Raw genomic sequence first — 23,064 nt, 5'->3', positions numbered from 1 at the left:
CTGATGCTCAATAAGTTGTGTTTGAGACCATCAACCAATGCAACTTCATCAATGATGACATTTTCTTTTAAAATCAAGCCATATCCCATAGTGAATCCTTTGCTGTCATCTCCACAGGTTATGCTAGGGCCAGCTCTCTCCTTAAACTCTGTGAGCAGGGTGAAATCTCCTGTCATGTGCCTTGAACAGCCACTGTCCAAGTACCATAGATTCCTTCTTTTTCCTTGCACACAACAAAATCAATCAAGTTGATTTTGGTACCCAAGTTTCCTTGGGTCCAGCCTTGTTAGTCTTTTTCCTAGACTTCATTCCTCCTGCATCTTTTGACTTAGGTAACTTTGGGTCAACCTTGATCTCAGATGTGGTTGGTTGAAGTGTAGGGTTAGTCACAGAATCATTTAGCACATTTGATTGAATTTGATAAGGCATAGATTGTGCAAACATGTTATTCCACATAGGCATATTGTATGGCATTTGAGGCATACTAAATGCAGTAAAATAAGGACTATTAATATATGGCATGTTTGCAAAATGTGCATGGGGATTCTGATGAGACATAACAGGCATAGCATGCAGAGGTTACATTGACATTTTAGGCATGGAGGGATTTGAAGGCATGTGAGCATTTTTAACAGATTTGCAATTATCAGATAGGTGATTAACACTTTTACAATGCACACAGCTTTTTCTAGGAGCATACCTATCAGGTGTGTAATTGTTATGTTTATTAATCCCTACCTTCCCATTTCTTTTAGATTTTCTTTTAGTTTCCTTCTTATCTTCAACCAACTTAAGCCTATTTTTCAGCTGATCTAAAGTCATGTGTCCTATATTCACTTTACTGGCATCTTTGGATGTGCTGGCTCCTTCTTTGACAAAGTTCTTGAAAGTTGAATCATCCTTCTTATTGAGATTTTTATTTTTAAAATTACTTGCCTGTTTTAATTGATGAGCCTTCAACGGATGCTCTTTTTCTTCCATCAACGGATAACTTTCATCATCCGTTGATTCCACATCCGTTGACAATCCATCAATTAATTCTAACTCCTTTTTTTTCTTCCAGGTATCCTCACAGAATGATTCAATTCCCTGAACCTTGGCAATCTGAACACTAACATCCCTAGATGTTTTCCAGGCCTTGATTACCTCTTGCTCACTTTCTAACTGTTTAGAAAGAATTTCTACTTTCTTAACAGCTTCTTCTAGTTCACTCTCAACAATCAAGCATTTAAGTTTAATCTTTTCAAGCTCAATTACCTGATTCTCTAACACAACATTCCTATCACTTAAAAACATATTGTTCTCTTTGATCCTAGTATTTTCTTTAGTTAGTGATTTAAGGGAAACACACAAATGATATAATTCATTGGACATATCATTTATGGCTTCATTGCATTCATTTTTAGAAAACTGAGAGAGATCAGTAGTAATTACCTATTTGCTTGATGAACTAGTTTCATTTTCATCAGAATTAGCCATCAGGGCTAGGTTGACATATTCCATCTCATCATCTTCATTGACTCCATCTGCTGTCCAATCATCTTGAATGAGAAAGGCTCTTTCCTTTTGTTTGAGCAAATCAAAATACTTCTTTTTGTAATCAACTTGCTCAAATTGCTTCTTATCAGAGGTTGGCTTCCTACACTCACTTGCAAAGTGTCCACTAATGCCACAGTTATAACATTTGAACTTGGATTTGTCCACCATGTTTTTGTTTGGCTTAGTGAATTTTGTATTTTTCCTGAACTTCATCTTTGCAAACCTCCTGGACAGAAAATCCAGATGTTCATCAACATCATCAGAGTCATCCTAACTGGAATTGTTTTCATCCTCAGCTACTTGCTCTTTACCCTTGCTTGATTCTGATTTGCTTGTGCCAATTTTGAGACTTGGCATTGTCTTCTCCTCATTTCTGGCTTCAACCTTCTCACTGTCAGCTACAAATGCAACTGATCCTCCTTTTCTCTTTCCCTTTTCCAACAGCTCATCTTGCTCCATCTCAAGTTCATATGTCTTCAAAATTCCATATAATCTTTCAAGTGTGAAGTCCTTATAATCTTGAGAATTTCTTAGAGAAACAGTCATAGGCTTCCATTCCTTTGGTAGAGACCTTAGAAATTTTAAATTGGAGTCCTTGACTTGGTACATTCTACCATACAGCTTCAATCCATTCAACAGTTTCTGAAATCTGTTGAAGATATCATTCAATGATTCTCCTTCTTCAAAATGAAAATATTCATACTGTTGAATGAGAAGCTGCATTTTGTTTTCTCTAACTTGCTCAGTGCCTTCACAGGTAAGCTGCACAATATCCCAATTTTCCTTAGCAGTTTGGCTGTTAATGACATTGTCAAATATATCTTGATCCAGGCCATTAAACAGAATATTCATGGCTTTCTTGTCCTTGTGAACCTCTTCAATATCTTCAACAGTCCATTCTGCCTTTGGCTTGGGAATAGACTGTCCAACAACAACTGTCACAGTAGTAGCTGTGGCCACCTTGTGAGGGATGTGAGGACCATTTTCAATGCAGTTGATGTAGCTTTCATCTTGAGAGAGAAGATGTAAATGCATCTTCACTTTCCAGTGATGATAGTTATCTCTTTCCAAGATAGGAGTCTTTACACCAATATCCTTCTTACCCATGATGTTAGCAAAATAGATCTTTAAACTCTTTGTATATTAAGAGCTTGCTCTGATACCAATTGTTATTCCCAGTGGACTAACAATGAGATTTACAGAAGGGGGGTTGAATGTAAATCTCAAAACTTTTTCAAGTTTTGAGTAGTTTCTAAGGCTAAGTGTTTTAGTGAGCAAATGTGTGTGAATGGCTTGAAGCTAATACAGACAGATATATATTCAAACAGAAATGTAAAGAACACAAAGAACTTAAAAACTTTTCTGGTGGATATGTTGTTCCACCAGAGATATGTTATTTCAGAAAATCTGTGATTCAAAGAATTAAATCACAGCTGTTTCCTAGTACAAACTAGATGATTTTCTCTCTGGATTTTTCTAAACAGCTCTGGAAAATTCATATCTAATTACTAGCTGCTACTTGGTTTATATATCACCAAGTTTACAAGTGAAGACGAAACTGTAAAATATAATTAAAAAGGCTCTTCACATGTTTCTTCTTCATTTCTCTATCCAATATAATTTAGGCTTAGCTGTTGATCTTTGAATACTTCCTTGTTTGCACCAGAATGGAAATGCTGCATTTTCTTGATTCCTCCTAGAGGCTTCCACATTCCAATTTGTCTCTGTCAATCCATGTGCCTCTGTCAGCTTATGAATTGTCACTATCAACTTCTAATGAACTAAGCATCCGTTGAAGCTTTCATCCATTGATGCCTTATCCATTGAGGCTTTATCCGTTGAAGCTTTATCCGTTGATACATTATCAGTTGAAGTCTTTATCCGTTGAAGCACTTATCCGTTGATGGATATTATCCGTTGAAGCATTAGAGACATCCGTGGAAGCTTTGTTTCTTATCCGTTGAAGGTCTTCAATATCAGTTGATACTTCTTCACTTATATAAAATTACAAGGCATGAAATATTTACAATTAGCCCTCCTATTTGCATATCCACTAGTAGTCAACATGACTGATACTTTCCTACAACATCTAAGAATTACAACTTGAATCCAGAGAATGAAATGTGCTACAATACTGAACTTATTGCTAAGTAAAGCTACTCCTTCAACGGATAGCCAAGATGGTCTTATCCGTTGAGCCTACAAACACTAGATTTCTACTTAAGTGTTTTGTTTAACTTATCATCAAACTAATACACATATTCCTAACAAGTAGTTTCACCAGTAGTGTCAACATTTGCAGCATCAGAACTTACAGAGTCTGCGGAATCAGCTTCCTCTGATAAAATGATAGTGTGTGAGGCTATAGAGGTTTCAAAATCATCCTCTAAGTTCTAATCAACATCCAAATTCTGATGCTCACCTAATATCTGAGCTTCATCATCTAGATTCAGAAGAGGTGTTGTTGGAATATCTGCATTGAGATTAGCATCTAAAATTGGTGTTGTTGGTGGAGTATATTGAGGAATGGTTGGAGCTTCTAAGTACAGAATCTCAGGCATAACCAAGTTGTGAATATCTATTTCAGCACTTGTACCTAGGTCTTCAGTATGTACTTGTTCAATGATAGGAGACACAGGAGGTGTAGGCACTCTGTCTTGAGCAGTGTCTTCAGCTTGAATTGTTGACAGTGGAGGTGTTGATGCAGTGGCTTCAGCAAATTCTGATTGTGTAGATGGAAGGGATTCAAACACAATTGGCTCTTTTGGGATCAGAGATTCCCGATCCCCTTAGCTGCTGCTTCCACATCCTCTGAATCTGACTCAACTGTGTCCCTGTTAGCTCTTTGTTTCTTCCATCTCTTCAAGGGTAGAGAGACGGTGGGAGCTTTGTCATCCGAATTTATCTTTCTAAGCCTTTTGAGTGGCCTAGAACTCCCAGTTTATTGAACTTTCTGAGAAGAGACCTTCTCAGCTACCTTTGTAACCGGTTCTGATGTTTGAACATGTGCCTCATCTTCTGATTCATCTATTAGAATCATCCTCCTTCTCTTTTTTTTATGTCTGAGGTATAGTCTTTGTCCTCTTTGATTTAGAAGAAGAAGGCTTCACAATAGGTGCTGATGGTTGATTTGAATGATCTGATGTTTGTCGTTGTTGAGTGACAGGAGTAGGTACTGATGACTGTTGTGTGTTGGTAGGTTGGACATCAGGATATAACAATGAATATGTAGCAACATCAGCATTTACAAGGGCTTGCGAACCCAATTTCACTATGAGATAAGAAATCCTGAATAAAATGAAATTCAGAGGGAGCTTCACTCTTAGTGAGAATGGCAGCATAGTTGTTGGGGATGAACTTTGCTCCATCAAAGATTATATCCTTGGGTGCCATTGAAAACGAGTGAGAATTTAGAATGCCTGAAAGGTGTTTGATAAAATGTCTGTATAGTAAACCGTCAGTGAATATGAGAGAATAAGAAAAAGAGAGAGAGTGAATAGAATAGAAATGTAAATAAAAGATTGAAAATCTTTTATCTCTTTTACTTAGACACCCCACGTGACATCAGTTATTGAGAAGTGGAACAGACTATACACCTGTCAGCCATGCAGCAGTTAAGACAGTAGTTAATGGGCACGGGAAATAAGTAATGATTACTATGTACATGTAGTTTTTTTTAAAAAAACTGTTCCCACTAAACAAATGATTATTACTATCTTTATCTCACAAAAACCAATATCATGATAAAATATAACCGTTCAAGTATGGACTTAAAAATAAATCAAGGAAATATATATTGCCACGTCAGCATCAGAACTTGATTATTATCAGAATTTAAAAGTCATCAGAATATGGCTCTTTACTCAAAAAGTGAATGTTTATTTCTGTAATTCTTCACACAAATACTGATATGGTTTCAACAGAACTTAATCATCAAGACTTCCATCAGAACTTGTCCTCAGAATTTATGCAACTGACACTTAAACTGTTCATGTAAAACAACATTGATCACCACAGTAATTTTCATCATTCATATGGAGTGTAAGTGTGTGCATTAAGCTAAATAGAGTAAAGTCTGATTCACTTCAGTACATCTTAGAAATAAGGCATAACTAAGAACTTTGCTCAAAATCTGTCATTAGTCTGAAGTCTACTATAGAATGAGTTCATGCGTGAGTCCACCTCAGCTGTTTGGTGCTCATTTTATGCATCTTTTAAAATTCCTTTTTACAGTGGCTTCTCAGTGTAAGTGAATCACGACTGCTTATCAGAATTTATGTTGTCATCATAGTATTTCTCCAATAATCAGAGAATGTGAAAAGTCACCAAGAAAATTTTATTTTGCTTTTCTAATGCATATTACTTAATACCAACAATGCACTTGGGTCTTCCATTCCACATATATTTTTCTCTAGATCTCAAAGGAGTACTTGATATTTATTTCTTTTCTTTACTTTTTTTGGATAAGTGAGGCTTATCAGCACTTAGTACATCCAAAAGATTTACTAACATCAGAACTTAACATATAAGAAGCATTATTCTAGTTTTTGACTTAGTAATAAGATACACAAAGTAAACCTAACCAAGCTCAGTATCAGAATTTTCTTGTGTTAAAATATTTCCACATAAACAATTACTTCAAACATGGGATCTTTAGTATATTAGAGACTAATAGGTCAGCATCTAGCACAGTTATCCTCATTAGATTGAATAGTCACAGAAACATTCATATCACTATCAGAGTTTAGAAATTCACATCAGACAACAATCAGCACTTAGGTAAATTTCAATTTAAGCACAGATTACATAAAGAGAGTAATATCTGTAAATACGGATCATAAAGTCTAATGTATCAGAACATAAACTAAACAAATTTAGAGAAAGAACCTGAAACCATTCCAAGTTCATTTACCAATCTTGTAAAAGTAGCTTCACATAGTGGTTTTGTGAAGATATCTGCCAGTTGTTGATCTGTTGGAACAAAATGCAATTCCACTGTACCTTCCATCACATGTTCCCTTATGAAGTGGTACCTTATGTTGATGTGCTTTGTCATAGAGTGCTGAACTGGATTACCTGTCATAGAAATATCACTTTGATTATCACAGTAAATAGGGATTTTAGAAAATTCTAACCCATAATCCAGTAGCTGATTCTTCATCCAAAGAATCAGTGCACAACAGCTTCCTGCAGCAATGTACTCTACTTCTGCAGTTGATGTGGAAATTGACTTTTGTTTCTTGCTAAACCAAGAAACTAATCTGCCTCCTAGAAATTGACAACTTCCACTTGTGCTTTTCCAGTCAATTTTGCACCCTGCAAAATCTGCATCTGAGTAACCTATTAGCTTAAAGTCCGATTCCCTATGATACCACAATCCTAGATCAGCTGTACCCTTAAGGTACTTGAAAATTCTTTAAACAGCTGTTAAGTGAGGTTCTCTTGGATCTGCTTGAAATCTTGCAGAAAGACAGGCAGTGAAGGGTTCTTAGCACATAAACGCAGCGAAGACATAAATTTAAATCATAAAAAACCGAAACCCTCCGCAGGATGCATGCGAAAAATAATATTTAATTCGTAGTTCAGTATGTTTACCTTAAGAAGCTTTACGTTAATGGAAAGATGGAGGTCTTTAATGGCGATCCAAAAATGATGAATGGAGATCCTTAGCAGCCGCTCCTCAAGTGTGAAGCACTCCAGCGCTATCCACCAAGAAAAAGATGTAATGAAGGAAGAGAAGATGGAGAGAATTAGGGTTTTGTAAATCTTTTTGGTTGAGGTAAAAATAGGGTTTATAATAGTATATTTATAGGCAAAATTAAATTTCAAAAAATTAAATTCTTAATTAATAATATTAAGAACCTTTTCTAAATTAATTTATAATCAATTAAATCTCATTTAATCAATTATAAAATTTGTCAATTAATTATTTATTTCATAAATAAATAATTATCAACCATTATTAATTAATTCCTCCACCATTAAATCAATCTCTTTTATGGTGTGACCCTATAGGTTCAATATTAAGCCGGTAGTAGAAATAAATAATAATAAAACTATTTTATCATTATTTATATAAATTCTCTAATTCATTAAATATGATTAATTAATTATATTTATTCTACATCGTGAGGGATACTTCTCAGCATATCGCGAATATCCGGATAATAGGAATTCACTGCTTAGAATACCAAGAACATATTCAGTGAGTAGTTACCGTACAATTAATTCCTTCTACCCTGCAATGTCACGATTAAATACAAGGCATGGAACTTGTGTCAAGCCTATCTTATTTAATCACTTGTTTTTCCATTCACTATGCTTAGTTCTATTTAATGTAAATTAGAAACTCCTTTCTAATTTCATTCACTCTGGCCAGAGATTCCTGAACTAACATAAGTGGATCAGCATTGAACATTCTCTTCCTACACTGGAAGGGGTAGATCCTTTATTATTCATACACTGTCTTCGTGTACAATTTCCAATACCCAGTAGAGCCCTTATAATTGTCCCTTTAGACTAAGAACTAAACCAAAACATAGTTCAGTGTACACAAGATGACTATGATGACCTCAAGTCTAAGGATATTTGTACAACTATCACTATGTGAACAACTGTTGACACGTGAGTGAACTCCATCAGTTGTTCAGCTGTGTGAGTGTTCAGTGAACTTATTCTATAATAAGCACCTACATAATAGCTATAGTGTCACCACACAAATGTCTATGAGAACAGACATCCTTCATAACGAAGCAAGCATAGTATGTACCAATCTTTGCGAATTATTAATTAACAGTAAGTAATCCTACGACCAGGAACTTTTTGAGTTTAGAGTTATCATCTTTTAGGTCTCATTATTATGATCTCATCACAATCCATAAAAAGCTTTACTCTAAACTGTGGTATATCTTACATGATATCAGGTCTACTTGCAGTTAGATAGAGTAATGAGCATATCATACCTCTGTAATCAATAATATCTACTGATATACCAGTATCCTTATCCAATTTTGTTGCAATGGCCATATGAGTGGATGCACTTGAACAATCTTGCATTCCAAATTTCTTCAACAAATTTCTGGTGTACTTAGATTGACAAATAAAAGTTTCTTCTTCATTCTTCTTGACTTGAAGGCCCAGAAAATAGCTAAGTTCTCCCATCATACTCATTTGATATCTTGACTGCATTAGCTTGGCAAACCTTTTACAAAGTCTGTCATTTGTAGAACCAAAAATGATATCATCAACATATATTTGTACCAAAAGTAAGTCCTTTCCATGGTTGAGATAGAAAAAAGTTTTATCAGTAGTCCCTCTGTTAAATCCACTTTCCAGAAGAAACCTAGCTAATGTCTCATACCATGCTCTTGGAGCTTGCTTAAGGCCATAAAGTGCTTTATCAAGTCTGTAGATATGATTAGGAAATTTTGAATCTACAAAACCTGGAGGTTGTTCAACATATACTTCTTCTTCTAATTCTCCATTAGGAAAAGCACTTTTTACATCCATTTGAAAGACTGTAAACTTTTTGTGAGCAGCATAAGCCAAAAATATCCATATGGTTTCTAGTCTAGCAATTGGTGTAAATGTTTCATCATAATCAATTCCTTCTTGTTGAGAATATCCTTTTGCAACCAGTCTTGCTTTATTCCTTGTAATTATGCCATCACTATCAGTTTTGTTTCTGAATACCCATTTTGTACCAACAACTGATCTGTCCTTTGGTCTTGGCACTAGGGTCCAGACTTTATTTCTTTCAAATTCATTTAACTCTTCCTACATTGCTTGCACCCAATCAGCATCTTGAAGAGCTTCTTCCACTTTCTTTGGTTTAGCCTGAGAAAGAAAAGAGTGATAGAGACATTCATTTGATGTTGCTGTTCTAGTTGTTATACCTGCTTCAGGATCTCCAATAATCAAGTCAGGTGTATGTGCTTTAGTCCACTTCCTTGAAGATGGAAGATTATCTCTAGAACTGGATGCTCCCCTACGATCCATGCTATCTCCATCAACATTTTCTGATGCTCCCCCTGAAATTATGCTCTCTGAGTTGGATCCTTCAGAATTTGAGTTTCCAGAATTATCAGAACTTGGCCCATCAGAACTTGATGAATCAGAATTTGAGTTTTCAGAATTATCAGAACTTGGCCCATCAGAACTTGATGAATCAGAACTTGAAGAGCCTGTTCTAGGTTCTGATGCTTCTTGAGATGTGGTTGGATCTTCAATATGCTCCCCATGCACAGGTACATTTTCCTTTGGCGTAGTCATCAGACTTTCAATAACATCAGAGTTTAACCCATCAGAGTTTGTAGTATCAGGATTTAGACTATCATAATTTACAGAATCAGAATTTAAAGCTTCATTCTCAAATCTCAGCTGATCATGATCATTGAAATCTTCAAGTCCAGTAATCTTCTTATCATCAAAAGAGACATTGATAGATTCCATGACAACCCTTGTTCTTAAATTGTAGACTCTAAAGGCTTTTGTGGAAAGTGGATATCCAACAAAAATTCCTTCATCAGCTTTTAGATCAAATTTGGATAGATGTTCTGGATTAATCTTAAGAACAAAACACTTGCATCCAAATACATGAAAGTACTTCATATTTGGCTTGCTTTTCTTCACCATCTCATATGGTGTCTTTCCATATGACCAGTAACTATTTAAGTTTAGAGTTATCATCTTTTAGGTCTCATTATTATGATCTCATCACAATCCATAAAAACTTTACTCTAAACTGTGGTATATCTTATTTAAACATTTAAATAGATAAAGCCCGCAATAAAAACAAAAGAAGTGTTTTATTAATATCAATGAAATCAAAACAGATTACATAAAAGTTATTCCTAAATACTCACACATGATTGAACTTAGGACATATCTCTTTCAATCTCCCACATGTACTAAAGCCAATCACTCTGGTATCTAATACCCATCTTGTCTTTATGACGATCAAAGTGACTCTGAGAAAGTGGCTTTGTGAGTGGGTCTGCTATGTTTTTATGTGTGTCAACTCTGTCGACGTTGACATCTCCTCTATTTTTAACTCAGATTCACCACCAAAAACAAGAAAAATGTCCTGAGTCCTTCGCAAGTACTTAAGGATGTTTTTCACTGCTTTCCAGTGGTCTTCACCTGGATTGGACTGATATCTGCTCGTCACACTAATTGAATAAACAACATTAGGCCTTGTACACAACATCGCGTACATGATAGATCCTATTGTTGAAGCATAAGGAATCTTACTCATACGCTCTCTTTCCTCAGGTGTCTTAGGAGACATTTTTTCAGAAAGGGACACTCCATGGCTCATTGGTATGAGACCACTTTTGGAGTTTTCCATGTTAAACCTTTTAAGCACTTTATGGATGTATGTACCCTGGGTAAGACCTATCATTCTTCTAGATCTATCTCTATAGATCTTCATACCGAGAATGTAGGATGCTTCTCCCAAGTCCTTCATGGTGAAGTTCTTTGATAGACATACTTTGACTGATTGTAGCATCGGTATCATTTCCTATAAGAAGTATGTCATTCACATACAATACAAGAAATGTTACCGCTCTCCCACTAACCTTCTTGTAGACACATGGTTCATCTATGTTTTTGATAAAACTAAACTCTTTGATTGTCTCATCAAAAGGGATGTTCCATCTATGAGAAGCTTGCCTTAAACCATATATGGTTCACAGCAGCTTACACACTAGGTGTTCATTTCCTTTGGAAAGAAAACCCTCTGGCTGTGTCATATACACTTCCTCCTCAAGTTCCCCATTGAGGAAGGCCGTTTTCACGTCCATTTACCAGGTTTCATAGCCGTAGTAAGCAGCAATCGTAAGCAAAATCCGAATTGATTTTAACAGGGCTACAAGCGAAAAAGTTTCATCAAAGTCAATCCCTTGCCTTTGTTTGAATCCTTTTTCCATGAGCCTGGCCTTATAGGTCTTCACCTGGCCATCTGCTCCAATCTTTCTCTTGTATACCCACTTGCACCCAATAGGCTTAACACCTTTAGGCGCCTCAACCAGAGTCCATACTTGGTTGGTATACATAGATTCCATTTCGGATTTCATGGCACTATGCCATTTCTCTGAGTCAACACTACTCATAGCCTCATTATAGGTCACAGGGTTATCATCATCAATAATTGACAACTCATTGTCATTCTCAATGACAAGGCCATAATACCTCTCAGGTTGGCGAGACACTCTCCTTGTCCTACGAATGGGTTGTTCCACAGAAGGTTGTTCAGTCTGAACAGGTGTTTCCACTTGATCCGTAGTAGTTTGTGCTTCTTGAACTTCATCATGTTTAATTTTGCTCCCACTGTTTCCTTCAAGGATAAACTCCTTTTCCAAGAAGGTAGCATGTCTGGAGACAAACACCTGATGATCAGTGTAAAAGTAATACCCCAAAGTCTCTTTAGGATATCCCACAAAATTACATTTTACGGATCGAGATTCCAGCTTATCTGGGTCAACTTTCTTGACATAAGCGGGACATCCCCAAATCTTAACGTGTTTAAGACTCGGTTTCCTTTCTTTCCATATCTCATATGGTGTTTGAGGAACAGATTTGGAAGGCACCTTATTCAGTAAATATGCTGAGGTTTCCAATACATAACCCCATAGGAATACTGGAAGATTCGCATAGCTCATCATGGACCGAACCATGTCTAACAAAGTTCGATTTCTCCTTTCAGATTCCCCATTTAACTGTGGAGTATATGGAGGAGCCACTGAGAGACTATACCATTTTCTTTGAGATAATCTAGAAACTCTCCATTCAAGTATTCACCACCTCGATCTGATCGAAGAGTTATAATACTGTGTTTGGTTTGTTTCTCCACTTCATGTTTATATTCTTTGAACTTTTCAAAGGCTTCAGACTTGTGTTTCATCAAACACACATATCCGAATCTAGATCTATCATCTATGAAATTAATGAAGTACGAAAATCCACCCATGGCTTGCGTAGACATTGGTCCACATACATCTGTGTGTACCAATCCTAGCAAATCTGCAGCCCTCTCTCCATATCCACTAAATGGAGATTTGGTCATTTTACCCAATAAACAAGACTCGCATGTAGGATATGATTCAAAATCAAAAGGGTCAAGTAGCCCTTCCTTATGCAATGTTCGCAGTCTATTTTCACTAATATGACTTAGCCTATAGTGCCATAAATATGTCAGATTTTCATCATCTCATTTTCTTTTATTAGTTTGTTCAATCTGAAGTAAATCATACTCTACGTCACATAAATACAGACCATTATTTAAAATGCCACGTCAAAAAAAAACATTATCTCTAAGGATAGAACATTCATTATTCTTAATAATAAATGAAAAACCATCCACATCCAACATAGGAATAGAAACAATATTCCTCACAATAGAGGGAACGTAATAACAATTATTCAAAATAATAGTCTTACCCGTAGGCATATGTAAACTAAATGATCCTACAGATATGGCCGCAACCCTTGCTCCATTGCCCATACGTAGAATCACCTCATCTTTTCAAGAGTCCTACTTCCCTTTAGTCCTTGCAACGAATTGCAAATATGAGAACCACAGGCGGCATCTAATACCCAAGTAGAAATTTAACCTAGTGACATATTAACTTCGGTCATGAACATGTCTGAATCAGAAGCGGTAGTCTTACTACCCTTCCTCTTCTTCAATTCTGCAAGGTAAACCTTGCAGTTCCACTTCCAGTGCCCCAACTTGTTACAGTGAAAACAAACAGCTAAATTAGGGCCAGTCAACTTGTGAGCATCTAGTATGCTCCAGAGTGATAGTGCAGAATACATGACGAATATAGTAAATCTGTAAATGATAAACACATAACAACACTTAGCAAATATTCAATTTCATTTCAAAACACTATATGAATCGGGTCTTTATTCATAAGTGTCTCCCACTAGTTTATCTACTTTTTTTCAACCCCCTAAGTGAAAATTAAGCATTTATAATACTAATGGGAATAGGGATCCTACATTCCATCACACAACCTCGGCTGTGGCACGAAACGTCATGTGATGTTCAATAGGCAGACAACTCTTGTCAATTACATCTTATGTTATTCTCTAATATAAGTTTAGCCTCTTGAATAATTGAGTCACGGCTGTGGCACGACAAACTCAATATTCTAAGTCAAGTCTAACCCAACATTTTATACAATTGAATCAGTCTCCAACGGCCCACGGCTGTAGCTCGTACCGACCTTTAGATTCTAATTCAATGTACACATCTCTATGTAATAGACAAGTATTTCTTATTTCAAAATCAAAGCCCTCGGCTGTAGCACAAAACGACAATGATTTAAAAATAAGAACCACTTTCTACCATGTTGGAAGGCTATGACCGACACAAGCCCGTTGTGTCATTGGCCAATTACTACTTGATATTATTTAATTTTAGAGGGATTATATTACATTACAATCATAATCATATTATAAAGAGATTCTTCCTTTTAAATTAAATATTTCAAATCAATAATCGATAATCAGATGATTCCCAGATCGGGTGGAGCATTGTCAAAAGGCGTCACTTAATAACCCTTTCTTACAGATAGAAATCTGTTGTTGACAGAATCATCCTTTCTCTCAATATTGAAAATTCATATTTAATTACGTGTTTCATAAACACAAGAATCTCATGATTGTATTCATAATATTATTGTTAAGGCAAGAAAATGATTACTATTCTTGATTTTCTAGAGCACGCCTTATATTGATTTAAGTTCACCTAAATCTATCATCGCATGGTAAACATAGGCATATATCTCATATATAAAATTAAATAAACAAGTAAATGTAAATTCCAATAAAGTAAATATGTTTGGTTATGGCCCCATCCTATGTGATCTTTATCAAGCTCATGATAAAGATCAAGGTCAATCTAATATGGTGATGGAAATATATACAACTACTTATTACATAAGTCTTCTTGTATGCCTCGTCTTCTTCTTTGTATCACCTCCATTGGATAGCCTTCTTGAGTCTTCAATTACATTACATGATTGAAAGTAAAACTAATCTAATGAACTTACAAGAATAACTCGAGTTACATTCGAGATTTATGATTACAAAGATTGACGACATGCAAGTCGTATTTAAAACCAAAACCAAAACCATTACACTAAGGTCGAAAGGCCATAACCATCCACTATGCTCATACAACACATAAAAACATGTTAAAATACATAATATGATCTTAACATATCATATTATCCATGATCTAATCATAAAAAGAAAATATGACAAAAATCAGAAAAATCAGAATCAAATTAGAAAAATAAGAATCACTGTTTACGGGCAGTAAACGACTTTAAACTCCTTACATACGAGTTGTTGATAGCTATACCTATCAGTTTTGTTCAGACGCTCGTTTACCTATTGAATAGGGTATTCGTTTGCGTAAATCAGACACCAGACCCAGATTTGATTAAATCTGCAGCAGCCAATTCAGAATCCGTATCTAATATGATTCTCATAATTAGAACAAACATAAATCATGTATATATCAGTATATATACAGATTACATAATCATCTTATGATTATACAACTCACATTAATATCATATATTCAAAACCATACATATATAAGCATATTATATCAACATCAAATCATGGCGAATCACGTACATGCTCATATATCGAAAACAGTTAAACACATAAACGAATTAAAACCTTTTCGCAAGTAGCTCTGATGCCATTGAAGGGTTTTTTGGCACATAAACGCAGCGAAAACATAAATTTAAATCATAAAAAACGAAACCCTCCGCAGGATCCATGCGAAAAATAATATTTAATTCGTAGTTGAGTATGTTTACCTTAAGAAGCTTTACTTTAATGGAAAGATGGAGATCTTTAATGGCGATCAAAAAATGATGAACGGAGATCCTTAACAGCTGCTCCTCAAGTGTGAAGTACTCCACCGGTATCCACCAAGAAAACGATGTAATGAAGGAGGAGAAGATGGAGAGAATCAGGGTTTTGTAAATCTTTTTGGTTGAGGCAAAAATAGAGTTTATAATAGTATATTTATAGGCAAAATTTTCAGCTGAAAATTTTCCCATAAAATATTATTATTAATCCTTTATTATTCTCACTAATAATTAAAACACCTTTTAATTATTAATCCTTTTTCTTAACTCTTTAGAAATAATTCTCTCACTTGATTTAATTTCCAAAAATTAAATTCTTAATTAATAATATTAAGAACCTTTTCTTAATTAATTTATAATCAATTAAATCTCATTTAATCAATTATTAAATTTTCCAATTAATTATTTATTTCATAAATAAATAATTATCAGCCATTATTAATTAATTCCTCCACCATTAAATCATTCTCTTTTATGGTGTGACCCTGAAGGTTCAATATTAAACCGGTAGTAGAAATAAATAATAATAAAACTATTTTATCATTATTTATATAAATTCTCTAATTCATTAAATATGATTAATTAACTAATCATATTTATTCTACATCGTGAGGGATACTTCTCAGCATATCGCGACTATCCGGATAATACGAATTCACTGCTTAGAATACCAAGAACCTATTCAGTGAGTAGTTACCGTACAATTAATTCCTTCTACCCTGCAATGTCACGATGAAATACAAGGCATGGAACTTGTGTCAAGCCTATCTTATTTAATCACTTGCTTTCCCATTCACTATGCTTAGTTCTATTTAATGTAAATTAGAAACTCCTTTCTAATTTCATTCACTCTGGCCAGAGATTCCTAAACTAACATAAGTGGATCAGCATTGAACATTTTCTTCCTACACTGGAAGGGGTAGATCCTTTATTGATCATACACTATCTTCGTGTATAAATTCCTATACCCAGTAGAGCCCTTATAATTGTCCCTTGAGACTAAGAACTAAACCAAAGCATAGTTCAGTGTACACAAGATGACTATGATGACCTCAAGTCTAAGGATACTTGTACAACTATCACTATATGAACAACTGCTGACACGTCAGTGAACTCCATCAGTTGTTCAGCTGTGTGAGTCATGTTCAGTGAACTTATTCTATAATAAGCACCTACATACTAGCTATAGTGTCACCACACAAATGTCTATAAGAACAGACATCCTTCATAATGAAGCAAACATAGTATGTACCGATCTTTACGGATTATTAATTACTAGTTAGTAATCCTACGACCAGGAACTATTTAAGTTTAGAGTTATCATCTTTTAGGTCTCATTATTATGATCTCATCACAATCCATAAAAAGCTTTACTCTAAACTATGGTATATCTTATTTAAACATTTAAATAGATAAAGCCCGCAATAAAAATAAAACAAGTCTTTTATTAATATCAATGAAATCAAAACAGATTACATAAAAGTTATTCCTAAATCCTCATATATGATTGGACTTAGGACATATCTCTTTCAGGTAGCATACATGATATCAGGTCTACTTGCTGTTAGATAGAGTAATGAGCATATCATACCTCTGTAATCAGTAATATCTACTATATACCTGTATCCTTATCCAATTTTGTTGCAGTGGCCATAGGAGTGGATGCACTTGAACAGTCTTGCATTCCAAATTTCTTCAACAAATTTCTGGTGTACTTAGATTGACAAATAAAAGTTCCTTCTTCATTTTGCTTGACTTGAAGGCCCAGAAAATAGCTAAGTTCTCCCATCATACTCATTTGATATCTTGACTGCATTAACTTGGCAAACCTTTTACAAAGTTTGTCATTTGTAGAACCAAAAATGATATCATCAACATATATCTGTACGAAAAGTAAGTCCTTTCCATGGTTGAGATAGAATAAAGTTTTATCAGTAGTGTCTCTGTTAAATCCACTTTCCAGAAGAAACTGAGCTAATGTTTCATACCATGCTCTTGGAGCTTGCTTAAGGCGATAAAGTGCTTTATGAAGTCTGTAGACATGATTAGGAAATTTTGAATCTACAAAACCTGGATGTTGTTCAACATATACTTCTTCTTCTAATTCTCCATTAAGAAAAGCACTTTTTACATCCATTTGAAAGAGTGTAAACTTTTTGTGAGCAGCATAAGCCAAAAATATCCTTATGGCTTCTAGTCTAGCAACTGGTGCAAATGTTTCATCATAATTAATTCCCTCATGTTGAGAATATCCTTTTACAACCAGTCTTCCTTTATTCCTTGTAATTATGCCATCACTATCAGTTTTGTTTCTGAATACCCATTTCGTACCAACAACTGAACTGTCATTTGGTCTTGGCACTAGGGTCCAGACTTTATTTCTTTCAAATTCATTTAACTCTTCCTGCATTGCTTGCACCCAATCAGCATCTTGAAGAGCTTCTTCCACTTTCTTTGGTTCAGCCTGAGAAAGATAAGAGTGATAGAGACATTCATTTGATGTTGCTGTTCTAGTTCTTATACCTGCTTCAGGATATCCAATAATCAAGTCAGGTGTATTTTGCTTTAGTCCACTTCCTTGAAGATGGAAGATTATCTCTAGAACTGGATGCTCCCCGATGATCCATGCTATCTCCATCAACATTTTCTGATGCTCCCCCTGAAATTATGCTCTATGAGTTAGATCCTTCAGAATTTAAGTTTCCAGAATTATCAGAACTTGGCCCATCAGAACTTGATGAATCAGAATTTGAGTTTTCAGAATTATCAGAACTTGGCCCATCAGAACTTGATGAATCAGAACTTGAAGAGCCTGTTCTAGGTTCTGATGGTTCTTGATATGTGGTTGGATCTTCAATATGCTCCCCATGCACAGGTACATTTTCCTTTGGCGTAGTCACCACAGTTTCAATAACATCAGAGTTTAACCCATCAGAGTTTGCAGTATCAGGATTTAGACTATCAGAATTTACAGAATCAGAATTTAAAGCTTCATTCTCGAATCTCAGCTGATCATGATCATTGAAATCTTCAAGTCCAGTAATCTTCTTATTATCAAAAGAGACATTGATAGATTCCATGACAACCCTTGTTCTTAAATTTTAGACTCTAAAGGCTTTTGTGGAAAGTGGATATCCAACAAAAATTCCTTCATCAGCTTTTAGATTAAATTTGGATAGTGTTGGATTTTAATCGCAGCGGAGGCATGGTAAAACACTTCTACACATATAAAATCCAAATAAAAGCATATAAATCGTGATTAAACATATAATTCGATTACTAACCTTTAATAGCGATCCAAAAGCAACGATCGGAGATCCTTAGCAGCTGCTCCTCAAACGTGAAGCACTCCACCGGTATCCACCATGAAAATGACGTTAAGGAGGAGGAGGAGGTGGAGAGAATTAGGTTTTCTAAAAAACTTTTGGTTTTGGGTTAGAATAAAAATAGGGTTTATAATAGTATATTTATAGGCAAAATTTTCAGCTGAAATTTTCCCATAAAATATTATTATTATTAACCCATTTATTATTCTCATTAATAATTAAAACACCTTTTAATTATTAATCCTTTTTCTAAACACTTTAGAAATAATTCTCTCTCTTGATTTAATTTCCAAAAATTAAATTCTTAAGTAATAATATTAAGAACTTTTCTTAATTAATTTATAATCAATTAAATCTCAATTAATCAATTATTAAATTTGCCAATTAATTATTTATTTCATAAATAGATAATTATTAGCCATTATTAATTAATTTCTCCACCATTAAATCATTCTTTTTAATGGTGTGACCCTGTAGGTTCAATATTAAGCCGGTAGTAGAAATAAATAATAATAAACTATTTTATCATTATTTATATAAATTCTCTAATTTATTAAATATGATTAATTAATTAATCATATTTATTCTACATCGTGAGGGATACTTCTCAGCATATCGCGACTATCCGGATAATACGAATTCACTGCTTAGAATACCAAGAACCTATTCAGTGAATAGTTACCGTACAATAAACTTCTTCTACCCTACAATGTCCTGATTAAATACAAGGCATGGATCTCATGTCAAGCCTATCTAATTTAATCACTTTCTTTCCATTTACTATGCTTAGTTCTATGCAAATTAGAAACTCCTTTCTAATTTCATTCACTCTGGCCAGAGATTCCTGAATTAGCATAAGTGGATCAGCTTTGAACATTCTCTTCCTACACTGGAAGGGGTAGATCCTTTATTGATCATACACTATCTTCGTGTACAAATTCCTATACCCAGTAGAGCCCTAATAATTGTCCCTGGAGACTAAGAACTAAACCAAAGCATAGTTCAGTGTACACAAGATGACTATGATGACCTCGAGTCTAAGGATACTTGTACAACTATCACTATGTGAACAACTGCTGACATGTGAGTGAACTCCATCAATTGTTCAGCTGTGCGAGTCATGTTCAGTGAACTATTCTATAATAAGCACCTATATACTAGCTATAGTGTCACCACACAAATGTCTATGAGAACAGACATCCTTCATAATGAAGCAAGCATAGTATGTACCGATCTTTGCGGATTATTAATTACCAGTTAGTAATCCTATGATCAGGAACTATTTAAGTTTAGAGTTATCATCTTTTAGGTCTCACTATTATGATCTCATCATAATCCATAAAAATCTTTACTCTAAACTATGGTATATCTTATTTAAACACTTAAATAGATAGAGCCCGTAATAAAAACAAAACAAGTCTTTTATTAATATCATTGAAATTAAAATAGATAAAAGTTATTCCTAAATCCTAATACATGATTGGACTTAGGACATATTCCTTTCAATCTCCCACTTGTACTAAAGCCAATCACTCTGGTATCTAATACCCATCTAGTCTTTATGACGATCAAAGTGACTTTCATAAAGTAGCTTTGTGAGTGGGTCTGCTATGTTGTTATGTGTGTCAACTCTATTTCAATATAACACAAGAAATGTTATCGCGCTCCCACTAACCCTTTTGTAGACACATGGTTCATCTACGTTTTTGATAAAACCAAACTCTTTGATTGTCTCATCAAAACGGATGTTCCATCTATGAGAAGCTTGCTTTAAACCACATATGGTTCGCAGCAGCTTACACACTAGGTTTTCATTTCTCTTGGAAAGAAAACCATCTGGCTATTTGCCAGATCTCATAGTCGTAGTAAGCAGCATTCGCAAGCAAAATCCGAACTGATTATAACAGGGCTACAGGTAAAAGGTTTCATCAAAGTCAATCCAATACCTTTGTTTGAATTCTTTTCCCAAAAGCCTGGCCTTAAAGGTCTCCACCTAGCCATCTACTCTAATCATTCTTTTGTATCCCGTATACATAGATTTCATTCCGGATTTCATGGCACTATGCCATTTCTCTGTCAACACTACTCATAGCCTCATTATAGGTCACAGGGTCGTCATCATCAATGATCGACAACTCATTGTCATTCTCAATGACAAGGCCATATTACCTCTCAGGTTGCCGAGACACTCTCCCTGACCTACGAATGGGATGTTCCACAGAAGGTTGTTTAGTCAGAACAGGTGTTTCCACTTGATCCGTAGTAGTTTGTGCTTCTTGAACTTCATCAAGTTCAATTTTGCTCCCACTGTTTCCTTCAAGGGTAAACTCCTTTTCCAAGAAGGTAGCATGTCTGGAGACAAACACCCGATGATCGGTGTAAAAGTAATACCCTGAAGTCTCTTTAGGATATCCCACAAAACTACATTTTACGGATCGATATTCCAGCTTATCTGGGTCAACTTACTTGACATAAGTTGGACATCCCCAAATCTTAACGTGTTTAAGACTAGGTTTCCTTTCTTTTCATATCTCATACGGAGTTTGAGGAACAGATTTGGAAGGCACCTTATTCAGTAAATATGCTGAGGTTTCCAATGCTTAACCCCATAGGAATACTGGAAGATTTGCATAGCTCATCATGGACCGAACTATGTCTAACAAAGTTCAATTTCTCCTTTCAGATACCAATCTGGAGGCGTCCACTGGCAGACTATACCATTTACTTTGAGATAATCCAGAAACTCTCCATTCAAGTATTCACCACCTCGATCTAATCGAAGAATTATAATACTATGTTTGGTTCGTTTCTCCACTTCATACTTATACTCTTTGAACTTTTCAAAGGCTTCAGACTTGTGTTTCATAAAACACATTTCCGAATCTAGATCTATCATCTATGAAAGTAATGAAGTACGAAAAATCCACTTATGGCTTGCGTAGACATTGGTCCACATACATCTGTGTGAACCATTCCTAGCAAGTTTGCTGCCCTCTCTCCATGTCTACTAAATGGACACTGCAGTGCCACAATGAAGTGAGATTTTCATCAGTCCTTTTCTTTTATTAGTTTGTTCAATCTGAAGTAAATTATGTCACATTTATACAGACCATTATTTAAAGTACCACGTCCATAAAGAATATTATCTCTAAGAATTGAACATTCATTATTCTCAATAATAAATGAAAATCCAGCCAAGTCTAACATGGGAATAATATTCCTCACAATCGAGGGAACAAAATAACAATTATTTAAAAAACAATAGTCTTGCCCGTAGGCATATGTAAATGAAATGATTCTACATCTTCAGCAGCAACTCTTGCTCCATTTCCCATCAGTAGAATCACCTCCTCTTCCTCAAGAGTCCTACCTCTCCTTAGTCCCTGCAACAAATTGCAGTTATGAGAACCACAGGCGGTATCTAATACCCAAGTAGAAATTTGATTTAATGACTTATTCACTTCTATCATGAACATACCTGAATCAGAAGCGGTAGTCTCACTACCCTTCTTCTTCTTCAAATCTGCAAGGTATACCTTGCAGTTCCTCTTCCTGTGCCCCACCTTGTTACAGTGAAAGTAAACAACTTTGCTCTTGGGGTCTTCAGCTTTTGGTGGAACCGGCGTTTTCTCATCTACTTTCTTCTTCTTGGAAGGGTTCCTCTTCCTTTTCTTAGGATTGGAACCTTCACCAATTAGAAGAACATAACTTTTCTTAGGGGGAAAATTTGATTCCGCAGTCTTCAACATGTTGCGGAGTTCAGGCAGGCTGACATCCAACTTATTCAAGTGAAAGTTCACAACAAACTGCGAGAACGAACTCGGAAGCGATTGCAAGACCAAGACTTGGCTCAGCTCCCCATCCATGGCAAAACCAAGTTGTCCAAGAGGTTCAATCAAATTGATCATCTTAAGTACATGGTCATTCACAGATGATCCCTCAGACATCCTACAACCGAACAGCTCCTTCGATATCTCATATCGAGCTGTCCTCCCTGCCACATTATACAACTCTTGTAGATGCATGAGGATAGTGTGAGCATCCATATGCTCATGTTGCTTCTGTAGCTCAATGTTCATGGAAGCTAGCATGATGCATTGAGCAACATTTGCATCATCTACCCACTTACGATACACAACATGTTCATCATTATGTGCATCACTAGCAGGTTCAGTAGGCTTAGGTGAGTCAATCACGTATTCCAGCTTCTCAATCCTGAGAACAATTCTCAAGTTTCGAAGCCAGTCAGCATAATTAGGACCAGTCAACTTGTGAGCATCCAGTATGCTCCTGAGTGATAG

This window comes from Apium graveolens, chromosome 11, assembly GCF_009905375.1.
Source record: "Apium graveolens cultivar Ventura chromosome 11, ASM990537v1, whole genome shotgun sequence".
In the NCBI taxonomy this organism is placed as follows: Eukaryota; Viridiplantae; Streptophyta; class Magnoliopsida; order Apiales; family Apiaceae; genus Apium; species Apium graveolens.
The sequence above is the reverse complement of the archived record's forward strand: the minus strand, read 5'-3'. Positions refer to the sequence as shown.